Consider the following 15,895-nt stretch of genomic DNA (forward strand, 5'->3'; position numbering starts at 1 on the left):
ACCAATGTTATCTGTTCTATGTGTGCTAATGCAGTAAAATATCATGTTGTCTATACTATTAGTGATCATCTAATCTTTTTGCAACTGCATTCTTGATCATCAACAAACTCAGCCTCCATGGAATTATGTATTCTAAATATCGAAGCTACAGAGGTTATATCTTCTCAAAAAAATATTAAGTTATGTGGGTCTCCAATCAAAGCCCAGCCAACCGCATTGTTGTCTCATGTTAAGTCTCAGTCAACAAGTCTCCTCTCCTGTGAAACACTTGTAGACGTTCTATTACTGCATAAGAAGCAAGCAATCATGCCCACTAGCATTACATTAGAAAATTAAATGAGCATCAATTTTCACAGGCTCACATGCTTGCAGGGCTTATGACTAGAGTATCTGAGGCTTGAGCTTTGCATGAGCTATTCTTTTTCTTCTATCACACAAAACATTAGTTAGATCTTGCAATTGATTTTGTTTTCTTCTGATTCTTGTGTTTTTTTGATGAAGTTTCTCTTTCAGACCCTTTGATCTCTTAGGAGGCCATGTATCAAAGAGAGATTGAGGCATGAGAGCGCTTGTGGAGATGGAGATGTACTTGGAGAACATGAAGAGCTTGCATTATTAGATGCATTGTTATTCCCTCTACTCTCTTCTTTTCTTGTGTTTGGATGATTTGTCTTTAGTTCTCTATTGCATGGGTCTTGGTAGATTAGATGAATATTCTTCCATTCTTTCTCTCTATATATGTCTTACTATCTTTTGGTTTGGGGATTTAGTGATTGAGGAGGAGGCAGCAATGAGATCTGTTGAGGAGTAGAAGCAGAAGATCTTGATTGAGACCTTGGAAAAAGAGCTCCAGGCTATCATAGTTCAAGCCTCAAGGCATCAACAAATGTTACTCTTGTATATATATGATATACATATCAATCCAAGAATGTTTATGCAACCAACTGTACACTTAATATGCATGTATTTGCCTATCTGCTGCCCTTGCTCTTTTTGACCATGCATGGGCATTATTCATTTGAATATAATTCTAGTTGTCAAGCATATAGTACATATAGAAAGAATGCTTGCATGTGGGACCAATTTTCCTTTACTGATGCCCACAACAAAACAGATCTCACCCAACTGCATGTGTAGTTTCTTGTGTGTTAATCGGAGAAGTATGATACATGATTGGCAATGATTGACCTTGGTAAAACCTGATGGCAGAGCTGTGTGTGTTGATATTTGTTTCACCTCTCTCTCTCTCTCTCTCCGTGCATGCATGTGTGTCTCCCTCTATCCATCCCTCCCTCCCTCCCCCTCCCTCTCTCTCCCCCCCCCTTCTCTCTCATGCAGTAACTCCCAATTGTCAACTGCTCTTGCAAATTGATCTTCTATTATTGGAGCCAGACATGCCTAAAAGCCAGTTGCTCATTTTTGGGCTCTTCAAAAAAGCTTTTAATTGTTGTGTTGGCATTTAGATATGTTCTGGACACATTTATGCATACGGAACAAAAGGATAGTGAAATTTGCTACTGATTCGTGAATTTATCAACACATGTCAATACATCCTGTTTCTCGTGTTTGTTTTGGCTCTGGTTGATTGCTGACACTGGAGCTTCTTCAACAAGATATGATCATCCTATCAGTAAAAATAAAAGAAAGAGGTTTGTATCAGAGTGAGAGTTCAATCACGTTTTCATCATACAGATCATTGAATTTTGTATAATTGTCTCAATCGATCATACTACTCAAAGATCACAGAGGAGTTGGCATTAAACTAAAGGAACAGCAAGTAGGCTCGATTGAATTCTTTCAAGGTTCTTTTGACCTATCATATCTCTCCTCGGCATGCCTTGTGCTTCTAATTTGCAAGTATGTACAACAAAAATTTGCAATGTTTTTTCCTCATTGGCCTTATGAGTGTAGGATTGGTTAGACTCACATAAGCAGAAAATGATAGAAGATGCTCGATCTGTACACTTTCACTAACATTCATCATGACCTTCTCTACACTACTAAACAACAATGAATTGTGAGCTTTCCTTGTTTAATGACCGGTTCCGCTGTACAGGCTTAATCTTCAATAGGTGCAGTATAAAATTGCTTTCTTTGTTAAGGTCTACTTTCAGGAAGATCATGATGGTTGGAGTCCTCAGTTGTGGTTTCATTTTTCTCCACTGAAAAGCATTGATTGTACAATAAAGTTAAATCTCTTCTCACATGGTACAATCATTATTTTCTATTAATTAGATAAGAATATTACCGGTTATACCCACTAATTTGATGATGTTGCTAATGTAGATCGAGGAATGTCCCACTAAGCCAATGGGTATGTATATTGATAGTATGATCCTTCTGATGCATGTTATTTTCTTGTTGGTTTAGCTGAAGATGGTGGAATTGTGTGGCTCGATATTCTTATTTCTCCCTTGAGGAAGAATAAAACTATCTTGTTTTATTATCTTATTCTATAAGAATTTATATGCTTGATAGTTGATACCTTCTTCAGAAAGTCCTCTCTCGATTTGGTTGAGCAATTTGCTGCTATTTATGCTTTTCATTGTTTATATGTAAGAAACAGAAGCATTATGCTTTCCATAAAAGCAAGTTTGGAGAATATGGTATGAGATGCTGTTATTACATTTCTAAATTACCATATATTTTATTGTTTTCTTGAAAAGCAGGGACATGAGATGAGCGGGAGATACAAGGACCTGATGGCTCAGTTGGAGTCTGCAAAAAATAAGCTTAAAGAAGTAGAAGCAAAATTTAAAAAAAAAATAAAAAAAAACTGAAATTAATATATCAACCAGCAAGGTATGTCTTTTTTCACAATTGCTGGAATCAATTTGCAAAGATCAATGGGGTCGAATGTTCTATGAGTTGAACATCCTATGATAGGAAAATGCAAATGATTTTCTTTATTAACAGTCAAAGCAGCTTGTCAAGCAAAGCACCCAGGTGAGTGTGATCCAGGGAATCCATCAAACCAAATTTATATACGATTGGCTGTAATTCCTTCCCAGTTCAGTCCACGGAAATTTTTCCTGCTTCAGTCATGTTTGCATATGATGTCCTGGTTCATGCAGTCCCCTTTGAAGGAAGTGGACTATTGCATTAGCTCACTTTGTTTTTTTCTAGATAATGTTGCTGATTATTTACCTATATTCCCTTGACTGTTCCCTATGGTTCCATAGTTTGATAATCATCATGTTAAACACAAAATAGTGTTTTTCCATTTCAAACATGAAATAGCAATCAAATGCAAAATGTTAGTTCCAGCTAGAGTCTCATTTCTGCTTCTGCAACATATGCTATTTGATCTATGTACGCATAAATCTCCGCCTTGACAGCATTTTTAATGTAAACCAGATTTTTTTGGTAATTATTTTTCTTTTTATTTTTCTTAACACATGCCTTTCTACATGTACAGTAGTTAGAGAACCAGTTATCTGTATAACATTTTAGCAGCTTGATCTAGGTATTGAAAAACATTGCAGTTCCCTTCTTTTGGTGCCTGAACATTTTCTGTTCTCAACATAAATTAGCCATCTAAAAGTCCTTTATGAGTAAGAGAGAAGATAGAGAACTCAAACCATGCATTTAATGCAATGTCTGAACATGGCATGGCAAGTGCTAAGGAAAAGCTATGATAGCTGAAACGAACAACCAAACACTAATTGGCCACAGATTGCTGTTATGAGAGTTGAAGGGAATTGAGTTGATGCGGTATCACCGCCTAGCAAGGCAGCCTCGCCAATAAATGCTAAGTGGTCTCTTCCAGCCCCCTACTGGTGTAACAGAAACTTTAGGAGCTGCACTGATTAGCAGATTCAATGTGGATTTGCATTACGGTGAATGTTTATTTCCCCTAGATTAGCACCTTCTAACGAGAGAGGTGAAAAGCATCTTTACACAATGGCTGCTCCTAATTTTTATAGCCTGGAGCAAAATCCTATGTATAGCGTTTACTGGCTTACTACGGAGCCTGTGGTTTTAGAAACTTTGATCATTATGCTGAAACTTGTTTACTACAGATCTTGTTGCGGCTTTGTTTTGGTGGATAGTCGGTAGTCGGTTTGAAGCCGGTTAGGAGCTGCGTCTGTCAGTTAGCAGCAGAATTGTCAAAGGATAACGTGTCGACGCTGGAGAAAGTGCGTACAGTCAAAGTCAAGACGAAGGGCAATGATAGAGTTTAGAATGAGATAGTGCTAGACTCCGCTCGATGCCTAAAAAGAAAGATCTACAAAATAAGTCCGTCGGAGGTGGCCTCGGCGAAAACCCTTTGGAGGTGGCTTCGGCGAAAACCCTCCAACGCTCAAGTTAGTAAAATGACTTAAGAGGAAAGAGTGACAGAGTCTCTGGATTTTGAGATAGTGCATCTATTATACCTGGAGGGGTCTCTGCTTACCTCTATTTATAGAGGGAGCAAAATGAATGATGAGAGGACAGGCGATCATGTCCTATCATACGACGTCGCATGGTGTCGTGTGGGCGTCTTTTTTAAATGCCAACGGCGAGCGTGCCTTCTATTTGATGCACTCATGACGGCGGACATTACCGGATGTGGGGTATAATAAATGATCCTGTAGATATATTTAATGAGATCGTAATATCTTCACGGCGCATAGCTAATCGATCAGGGTATGATGTTTGAGTGATATGATCTTGATGTGGTCTGTCAGAGTGGTATGATGGTCACATTCGATGCTCAATTGGTTAGTAGAGGTCCATATTGTTGGAGTCGGCAGGATGGATTATCGAGATGCCTTATCTTCGTTTGGCGTAGTTGGCTGTTAACCGACCATTAAGTCGGTTACAGGTTGAGTGCTGCTAGGGGAGAGCTTTGTATATCCGAGTCGGATTGATTGTCGGTTAGTCGGTGCAGTTTTCTTAGTCGGCTTAAAGATGAAAAGAAAGGGTAGTCAGCTAAGTGACGGAGATCTATCCCAACATTTGCCCCCAATTCTCGAGTTCGACTTAGCTGCTAGTCGGGTGAGAGGAGTTCGTCTTCGGATCATCACGAGTTGCTTTAGTCGACTGCCACTCGGTCGATGCTTCGTGAGGCGGACCATCGTCTTATCTTTTCATGCGGCGATGCTGTCTTATTGCAGATCGCACGGCAATAAATATCGTGGAGCTCGAGATGATCTTTCATATAAATGATAGGAGATCAACTGGTAGGGCAATAATGAGTATGCGTATCTGAGTCATCCGCATGTCAGCCATCCATTGATCCGATATGTGATCACGTGGATTGAGCTTACTCAACAAGATCCGAACGATGGTGCACTGAACGGATGCAAGGAGGACCGACCGAGATTGCCGCCACATGTCATGATCTCTAAGTTAGGCGTGGTATTCGGTGTCGATCCTGACTGTTGAGGAAATCTATATATAGGAGTTGATCTTTTTTCATTTGGACTCCACTATTTTCGCTCCGCCTTGAGTCAACGCTGCACCCTTCTCTGTCGAGAGTTTAGCCATCGACGAGTCACCCCTTCAGCGCCGATCTTCTGTTGTCGTCAACCTTTGTCGCCGGTTCGCTTCCCCTCTTTAGAGATTTCCTTCTCGATTCTTCTTCTTTTTTTAGTTCTTCTCTTGTTAGTTCTTTCCATGACTTCTTCTAATAGAGAGTTCAGAGATGAGAATCCAGTCGATGACCAAAGTTCTCGGGCTCCAACCACCCAGAGGGCGATCGAGGAGATTACTTGGGATGAGTCCGATGAGGTGTCTTCTTGGTAGGGTCAGTTAGACCTGGATGAGTCGGATGAACAGCCGACTGTCGAGAACACCTTTGGACCTCTCCATGAGAGGTCCGAGCTGACTGAGTCGGTCGTTGACCGACCAAAGGGATGCTATCACATCCCTAATCGGTATCGATTGATGGCATCCGAAGAAGGAGGTCGGATCGTTCGTCCTCCTGATGGCTATATTGCCATCTATGAAGAGTTCCTCTAATCGAAACTCCGATTTCTTTTTCACTCTTTCTTTGACAACAATTTTGACCTTTATGAAGTCGTTTCTACTCAACTCGCCCCCAATTCTATTCGTATCCTTTCTTGTTTCGTCGTTCTTTATCACATTCTTCAAGTTAAACCCCAGATTTTCTTGTTTTGGGCCATTTTTGTTCTAAAGAAACATCCCCGAGAGCGGGATGGTGGTTCTTTTATCCTCGTCCCGACAACATCTTTTCAAAAAGCTCCCTTCTTCTATTCATGGGTGGAAGAGTAAGTTCTATATTACCACCGATCACCCATGGGGCTTCGATTGGATCTGGACGACTTCAAACCTCTCCTCGAATAGGAACGATGTAGTCCTAAACGAGGATCAGGAGACATACAAGAAACTATTCGAAGTTCAGATCTCCGCGCATCAAGAACTACTCAAGGAGCAGTCCCTTTACGACATCAGGATTAGCTTGACTAGCCATCTCAGTAGTTTTCTTTTCTGTAGATTTTTTTGTGGTTTCTACTTTATTCGTAGGCTAATCTTTTTCTCTTTTTGTTGCATTCATACAGGCATGCGAGTCATGACGAAATCTCCGAAGGAGGCGGTCCGAAAGAAGAGGACCAAGACAGCATTCGAGCCCGATGGCCCATCTCGGCCACCAAAAAAGTTGAGAGAAGAGTCTTCAGTTCGGGAGCTGAGAAGTACACAACCGCCATCACCGCTCTGAGCATCGATAGTGCACCTGTCTTCGCCACCTTCCATTGAAGTTGTCGCAATTGCGGCTTCTCCCTTGGCTGACGATGATGTGGTGGTTGTCGAAGCATCGACGAGGTTGGCGAAAGTGGTGCAAGCCCTTCCGATCCAAGTCGGATCTGGAGGAAGTCGGACAGCAAGTCGAGAACCTATCGACAAGGGTGCCGACAGGGATAAGGCACCAATGCTCCCCAGTTTCACCGCAGACTATGATCCGGATATGCCTTCCGGCGAGTCGACAATCGCGATCAGGATGCGCTTCAAAGCCACCGATCAGGCGCTCCAGGATCGCCAACTCATCGAGGAGTTGGCGAGAATGGTCATGCTTCTCACCGACTGGGAAGTCAAGAAAGTGTGCCCAGTCTCGAAGATCCAGTCAGATGCCTATATGTCGTTGATCGGGGTAAGTAGTTGGGCTTTCTTTATTCGGCCTTTTTCTTTTCTTTTCTTTTTAGTCGAGTAAATGACTTAGTCATCTTTTTTTGTATTGCAGATGATTCACGACATCACAATATTATCGGAGAGATTGATTAAGTCTACTTAGGTCAACTATGACTTGGAAGACCAGGTCCAGATTGCTTATGCGAGGGTCGAGGTTTTCGATGAGCTCCTCCAAGCTGTCGAGGAGTGAGAAAGAAAGAGCAGAGAGAAGATTTCTCTACTAGAGGCCGAGTTGGCAAGTTTGGCGGCCCAGCAGAGAAATGAAAAGGAGAAGTTCGAGAAACTGAAGGCCGACTATCAAAAGAAGATAGAGTCGGCTGAGAGCGCCCTCATCGAAGAGAAGGAAAGAGTGTGAAAGGCAGAGAAGGCTGCCAAGGAGGCTGAGAACGTCGCTAAGGAAGTCGAAAATACCGTTGAGAAAGCTGAGTAGATCACTGTTGAACTTCAAGAGAAATTGACGACGACAGAAACTTGAGCTCGGAAAGCTGCTTCTCAGCACTGGTCGAGTTTCGTGAGTTAAAAGAATATGAGGATGAGCTCGTCGATGCCGGTGCGGATGTGTTTTAGCTCGAATTTACAGAGTGCAAGAAGCAAATTCACCGTCTCATGCCCAAGGTGGATCTGAGCTCCATTCAACCCGATAAGAAATCGGACGAGTCGCAGATAAGGATGCAGAGGCCGAAGAGGACCTTCCCCAATCGATCACTTAAATACTCATGTACTCTTCTCCATATCTGTAATAAACTTCTCCATATCAGTAATAAACTTCTCCAAAATAAAATAAAATCTTCCCTCTTTTTTTTTTACTTTCTTGGCAATCTTTCCACAAAATTGACTAAGTAATGAAGTTGTAATAATGCAATGCACTCAGTTAAAAATAACAGACCGACTAAATCACAACCAAACTGATAGATTCGATAGAATCTTCTAAATCTGATGATCGCTAATAAAATAAAATAGTTTGTAGGAAGCGGCAAACCGAATAGATTGTAGCCAAATTAATTGAACTTGAGAAAATTCTTTAAGTCTTGTAATCGATTCTCCCAGTAGACTCGGTCAGAGCGAAGTCATAATCATAAATCATCATCGTAGATCGTCCTGGTAAGTAGAAACTTATAGGCAATTTTTGTTTAGAACCGATAGATCCTTGGCTGGTCAGTGTTGAGCCGACTTAACATAATTTATTTTCGTCGGATGGTATGATGAACTGCTACTCTTATGCTTGTGGCCTCATGCCATTGTAGCAATTGTCGACATGCGGCTTCGTAATCGATTTAACGATTAAACAATGATTTGCCTAAGTCTCGCTTCAACTTGGTGCTGCAGCTTTTGACGGGCATGCTTATGGTTGAGGGACCCATCCGTTGTTAAGAAAGGGTCCACTCCGACTTCATTAGTAGGGTATGAGCTGACTAGCGCTTCATCAAGTACGAGCCAACGACAGAGTGGTTGTATTGTAGTTTGTCGAGAATTTGAATTGTAAGGCACATAATTTGCAGAAAAAATATCTCTTTTGACGAAAGTATTCTTATTGATAATACATTCATAGATTTTTGACGTTCCAGATTTGAGAAATCTCGGTGCCGTCTAAGTTCTCAATTTGTATGCCTTGGTCATAGGACTGCCGAGACTCTATAGGGACCTTCTCAATTCGGAGATAACTTTTCTTGCTCAGTGGGCTTGAAATTTTTGCTCTTCTTAGGACTAAGTCTTCTACTCAGAAGATTTTTGGTTGACTCGGAGTTGTAATATCATGCTACCTTTGTTGGTAGGAAGTCATTCTTAATCGAGCTTGTTCTCATATTTCTTCAAGCAAATCCAAGTCTGCTCATCTCTTATCCGAATTGGTTGATTCATTATAGTATTCCACTCGAGTTGAAGGTAGATCGATTTCAACTGAAATCATGGCTTCAGTTTCAAATGCCAACTTGAATGGAGTTTCTTCGGTCAGAATCTGAGGAGTTGTTCAGTAAAACCATAGGACACTATGAAGCTCATCGGTCCAGCTTCTTTTAGCTTGACCGATGTTGATCTTTAGGCTTTGAAGAATCATCCTGTTGGTCACTCTAGCTTCTCTATTGGATTGAAGATGCCCGACTGAAGTGAGCTTGTTGATAATATGATACTTCGCATAAAACTTTTGAGTCTGGCTTGTTGAATTGTCTGCCATTGTCAGTGATGATTGCCTAGACAGACCGAATCGACAGATGATAGATTTTATAAAAAACTATAGTCTTCTATTCCATTATCCATGCCAATGATTCAGTTTCGATCCACTTAGTAAAGTAGTTGATAGCCACTATGAAAATTTTCTTTGTCCGTTGGCATGTGGGAATGGACCGAGTAGGTCCACACTCCATTGGTCGAATGGCCAAGATGCCAAGATGGCCATAAGATGGTGGATGGGAGCTTCTGAATATTGGGAATCTTTGATATTGGTCGCACTTCTGCACCAAATCGTATGCATCTTTCTGAATAGTTGGCCAGTAATATCCTTGTCGGAGGATTTTGTAGGACAGTGATTTGCCTCCCAAGTGGTTGCCACAAATGCCTTCGTGCACCTCCGGAGGGTGTAGTCGGCCTCGAAAGGTCCGAGACACTTGAGCAAAGTAGAGATACTGATCTTCTGTAAAGTTGATTATCGATGATTACGTATCGAGTTGCCAATCTTTTTAGTCGGTGCATCTCGGTAGGATCATTGGCAAGGCTTCATCCGTCAAAAAATCGATGAACGAGTCAATCCAACTTGGCTCTTGTCCGACTTCAACCTGATGATTTCTTCCTTCAAGTCAATGCTCGAGTTCTCGAGATCTCGATAAAGATTTTTTTAAGGTCTTCGCAACCAGAGGTGGCGAGACAGACAGAGAGTTAGCTCGGATATTCTCAGAGGGAGGGATGTGAGAAATTTTGAAGTAATCAAAATATGATTGTAAAGACTTAACTCTTTATAGATATTTGGAAAGAATAGATCTCGAGCCGCATATTCTCCTCAGGACTATCTGACACGAGTTGCGAATCAGTGAATATCTGTAGGTGCTTGACACAAGATCCTTAGCAATCTTGAGTCCGACTATTAGGGCCTCATACTTCGTTTGGTTGTTTGAAGCCCCAAAGCCGAATTGAAGAGTATATTCGGTCACCATCCTATCAATATTGATCAAGATCGGGCCGCACCGCATTCTTGAGCATTTGAAGCTCCATTAACATGCAAAATCCAAAAGGCTTTTGAGTATTCTTCGAAGAGTTGCCTCAGACTTGATCATTATCCATTGGGGTACACTCGACAATAAGTCGGTAAGAATATGAGATTTCATTGATGTTCTTGGGACAAAAAAAATGAACTCATGAGCTCGACCGTCTACTTTGCCATTTCCTCGAGATGTCCGGTCTATGAAGTATAGACCATAAGGGGAGGTCAGTGAGAACTTTTATTGAATGGCCTGGAAGTAGAGCCGTAATCGCCAAATAATAGTCATGATTGCAAAGATACCTTCTTAATCTAGAATATCTTATTTCGGCATCACGCTGCACCCGGCTTATATAGTAGACGGGCCTTTGCACTTTGTCTTCTTCTCGGATTAGCACCAAGTTGATGGCTTCAGAAGTGGTTGCCACATACATTAGTAATTCATCGCGGTGCTAGGCTTCGTCAAAAGTGGAGGAGAGCTGAGGTATTGCTTCAAGTCGTTGAAGAATTTTTGATACTCTTCTATCCAGGTGAATTTTTTTATTTGTCTGAGGGTCTTGAAGAAAGGAAGGCATCATTCCGCAGACTTGGAGATAAATCGATTTAAGGGTGCAATTCGTCCCGCCAATCTCCCAATGTTCTTTCGAAATTAAGAGGTTTCATATCGAGAACCATCTTGATTTTCTTAGGATTGGCCTTGATGCCTCTCTTTGTCACTATAAAATCAAAAACTTTCTCGACGTGGTGCCAAAGACGCACTTAGTCGGATTTAGCTTCATCCGATACTTCTTCAGGGCATCGAAAGCTTCGGCTAGGTCGTTGATGTGGAGGGTAACTTCAGTATTTTTTATGAGCATGTCGTCGATGTAAACCTCTATATGTTGCTTCGATGTTCTTGAGGCCAAAGGGCATTACTTTGTAGTAGTATAAATCTTTTTCGATGATAAACGCCATCTTCTCCTCATCCTCGGATGCTATCTGGATCTGATTGAAGTCAGAAAAATGTATCCATAAAGCTGAGTAGCTGATGTCCGGACGTTGCATCAACTAGGTGATCTATTCGGAGGAGAGAAAAGCTGTCTTTGGGATAGATTTTGTTCAAATCGGTGTAGTCGATGCAGATTCATCATTTATCATTTACTTTTTTGACCATAACTATATTCATGAGCCAATCCGGATAGATTGCCTCATGGATGAAGTGGCTATCAATAGCTTGTCAACCTTTTCATTAATGACTTTTTGTCGCTCTGGAGCAAAGCTTCTCTTCTTTCGTCTTATCGATTTATGATTGGGATTAACATTTAGTCGGTGGACAATAATTTCTGGAGGATGTCCGGTATGTTTGAGATAGATCAAGCGAAGACGTCGGTATTTCTTCTTAGAAAATTGATCAGCTCCTCTTACAATTGCTTGCTTAGTAAGGATCCGATTTGAATGATTTTAGTCGAGTCTCCACCATATAAGAGAACTGAGATGAGCTGTTCTGTGGGTTTCTTCGACTTTCAATTTCTCTTTGATCTAGTCCATCGTCGATGAGAAAAATTTTAGCTGATTTTTTTTCATTGATAGTGGTTAAGTAGCATTATCGAATCAACTGTTGATCTCTTCGCATTTCATCAGATCTGTTCCTTATCGAAAAGTGTACGAGCAGATGCTAAGTTGAGACGACCGCTCGGAACGCATTCAATCCGGGCCACCCAGGATGATGTTGTAAGCGGATGAAATCTGGACTACGAAAAAGTTGAGGTGAACAATCGATTGCCGAGGTGGTTGTCTGACCATAACGGAGAGTTTGATCTCGTTCTCCACTTTGACCGAGTCACTTGTAAACTCGACTAGAAAAATACTAACGGATTTGAGAAGTTTGGTAGAAAGCCATCGCATCCGGAAGAAACAATCATAAAAAATCACGTCAGCGAAACTTCATTATCGATAAGACATCTTTTTATATCATAATTGGCTATTATCATCGATACGACTACAGCATCATTGTGAGGAGTCTGGACTCTTCGCAGATCTGCTTCAGTAAAAATGATGTTGTTCTCGGTATGCTGGCGCTTGAAAGTGCTTCCATGGTCGTCTGCCTCCCAAAGTCGTGGTCCTATCGAGATCATATTGATCATGCCTGCCGTTGGTGGGACATGAGCTTGCTCTTTGGGTTCCAGACGAGATAGATCGAAAGGTAGCTGTGTAGGGCACTCCTGCATGTACTTCTTAAGATATCCCCACCTTATCAGATTCTCAATCTCGTTCTTCAGCTGGTGACACTCCCCTGTGTCGTGTCTATGGTCATGATGGAAGCGACAGTAGCACTTTCGATCACGAGATTTTATCTTCATTGACGGGGGTCGATGAAGGAAGCTTTTTCTTTCTATTTCCATCAGAATCTATGATCGAGAAGTAGTCAGAGGAGTGTAGGAGTCATATCTACCCACAAAATTTTTGAACTTCTGGCTTAGCCAGGGAGGTGGAGCCTCATTCTCGACATGGATCTGACTGGAGTCTCCAGAGCCTCCTCCCTTCCTTTCCTTCTTCTTCTTGCTCTTTTCCTCAAACTGGCGTTGGTCAGTCGTGACTTCCTCAGCACGAATACATTTCTGTGCACGCTCGAGGAGTTTGGCATAGGATCGAAGAAGCATCTTGTCTAGAGAGTAGGTGAACTTAGAGTTTCAAAGTCTCCACTTCATTGCCGCAATGGCCATCGCCTCATCGAGGTCCTTGATCTCCGGGTGGTGGTGTTGAAACGTGCCACAAACTCTCGTAAAGATTCCTCATCTTGCTGGCGGACAGAGAAAAGGCTGTCAGTAGTTCTAGGCACTCTTTGGTTTGTGCCAAAGTATACCATGAGCAGCTGCTCGAACTGTTTAAAAGAATTGATGCTTCCCGACTGTAGCCTGAGTACCATGTCGGCGTGATTTTTCAGAGCGTAACCAAAAAAGCAATGCAGATCAGGGCATCAGATGCCCCTTGTAGAAACATGAGGGTTTTGTAGCCCTTAAGATGTTCGAGTGGGTCTGTAAAGCCATCGTATGGCTCGATTTGTGGTATTTTGAACCGACTAAGAACTGGCTCGTCGAGAATCCATCTTGAGAAAGACAGATTTGCTGACGTCGAATTCATTGATCGGGTCCGATGGTTGGTTTGGAGTTGTTCCAAGCAGTAATCTATCTCCTTCAGTTTTCAATCATACTTGTCCAGCCATTGTTGCAACACATCAGGATGCCGCAAGTAACTTGAAGTAGAGCCTTCCCCAGAAGAAGAAGATCTTGATAAGGACCGCGGCCTCTTCCCCTTGCATTGAGTTCATCGAGGGAAACATGAGGATCGACAATCACCAGAATTGACATGCAAAATATGCCGAGACACCAAACGTGGTGACCGTTGGGCAAGCGAAGAACTCGCTCGATAGGAATGCTACATAGAGTTGTGGGTTAGAGATCAGGGTTAGTGGTTATGCCTGGAAGGCGCATCACATACTGCGACCTCTCTCAGCTGTTGTTGTTGTTGTTGAGAGACGTTGAACAACCTCCATCAGACTTTTCACCTGCTGCACGAGGGTAGCAAATTCAGGATCTACCGTTATCTACGGTCGTAAAGCACTCGACTCTCTACGGATTGCTGGAGGTGCGTCCATCGCGATAAGCGTCGAACTGAACTAGCAGAGACATTCTGCACCCTTGTCTTGGCCATGGAGGTCCTTGAGAGAGCCTCTCCCTATCTGGCACGCCAAACTATTGCGGTCTTGTTCCAGTGGGTAGTTGGTAGTCGATTTGAAGCCGACTAGGAGCTGCGCCTGTCAGTTGGCGGTGAGATTGTCGAAGGATGATGTGTTGATGCCGAAAAAGGTGCGCACAGTGAAGGTCAAGACAAAGGGCAATGATAGAGTTTAGAGTGAGATGGTGCTGGGCTCCGTTCGATGCCAAAAAAGGAAGATCTGCAAAACAAGTCCCACCGGAGGTAGCTCCAGTGAAGATCCTCCGATACTCAAGTCAGTAAAATGACTCAAGAAGAAAGAGTGACAGAGTATCTGGATTTTGAGATAATGTATCTATCATACCTGAAGGGTCTCCGCTTACCTCTATTTATAAGGGAGCAAAATGAATGATGAGAGGATAGACGATCATATTGATCATGTCCTATCATACGGCATCGTATAGTGCCATGTGGGCGTCTTTAAATACCGACGACGAATGTGCCTTCTATTTAGCGCGCTCGTGCGGCGGATGTTATCGGATGTAGGGCATAATAAATGACCCTGTAGGTGCATTTAATGAGATCGTAGTATCCCATCACGATGCACAGCTAGCCGATCAGAGTATGGTGTCTGAGTGACATAATTTTGATATGACCTGTCAGAGTTATATGATGACCACATTCGGTGCTCAGTTAGTCAGTAGAGGTTCATGTTGTCGGAGTCGGTAGGATGGGATTATCGAGGTGTTTGTCTTCATTTGGCGTAGTCGGTTGTTAACCGACTATTAAGTCAGTTACAGGCCGAGCACCGCTTGGGGGAGAGATTTGTACATCCGAGCCGGATTGATTGTCGGTGCAGTTTTTTTAGTCGGTTCAGAGATAGAAGGTAGGTAGTCGGCTAAGCGATGGATCCTATAATTTGAGAAACTTTAGTTGTGATGCTGAAACTTGTATTTACCCCTTTAACATTCTCTTCCACTGGGCATTTGACAAGATGTTACATGTCTATTGGAAAACAGCGAAGGGTCGAGCTGATGGGAGAAACTATGACTTGCATGTGAAGCATCTCAACACTTCAATGCCAAAAATTAGGTAAAGGATGTCTCTTTATATTACCCTATTTCAAATTGCACAAGGTTTTCCTGAACTTGCTTTGCTTATGTTTTCTCTATCTGCTATTGCCTAATATGTAGTTAGGGCTTTCTGCAGACAATAGATGACCTGATTTAACTTTTTTGGTGCAAGATTTTGTATCAGGAGAAATATTCTGTTTAAAAATCTTTAATTTTTGACAACTCACATGAGGTAAACTCTGGTTGGAATTTTTGCTATATGACTTTGATAGTTGATCTAGTTTTATCAGTTATCGTAGTATCTGTTACTGAAGATTTTGTGTTGTCATGTTTACTGTAATCACCCAATTACTGGATATTTCCATTTATATCTTCCAGGAATTAGGTTTACAAGAATAAACTTAGGTTCTCTGCTCCATGTGATCTAATGTTGTCAAATATCGTATTGTACATACTATTGCTGGTTTTGATCATCTTATCTTTTTTGCAATTGCATTCTTGGTCATGATTATTATATTGCGGCATGGTCTAACTTTAACGTTTGGCGCATCATAATCCCGAACAAACTTGGCCTCCATAGAATTGTATTTCCAAATCATAGAAGGCTTGGCAGATGTAGAGGTTATATATTCTCAAAAGAAAAGAAATGAAAAGACAGGGAGCTTTGGATGTCTTCGTCAAGCCTATAGCCTAGGGAACCTTGTTTTTTCTTATGTTAAGTCTTAGTCAATGAGTCTTTTCTCTTGTCATATTTCCCAATGTTTTTTTTTTTTCCAAATATTTATAAATGATAGTTACTGTATAATAAGCA

Source organism: Elaeis guineensis, chromosome 2 (assembly GCF_000442705.2).
Source record: "Elaeis guineensis isolate ETL-2024a chromosome 2, EG11, whole genome shotgun sequence".
Classification (NCBI taxonomy): domain Eukaryota; kingdom Viridiplantae; phylum Streptophyta; class Magnoliopsida; order Arecales; family Arecaceae; genus Elaeis; species Elaeis guineensis.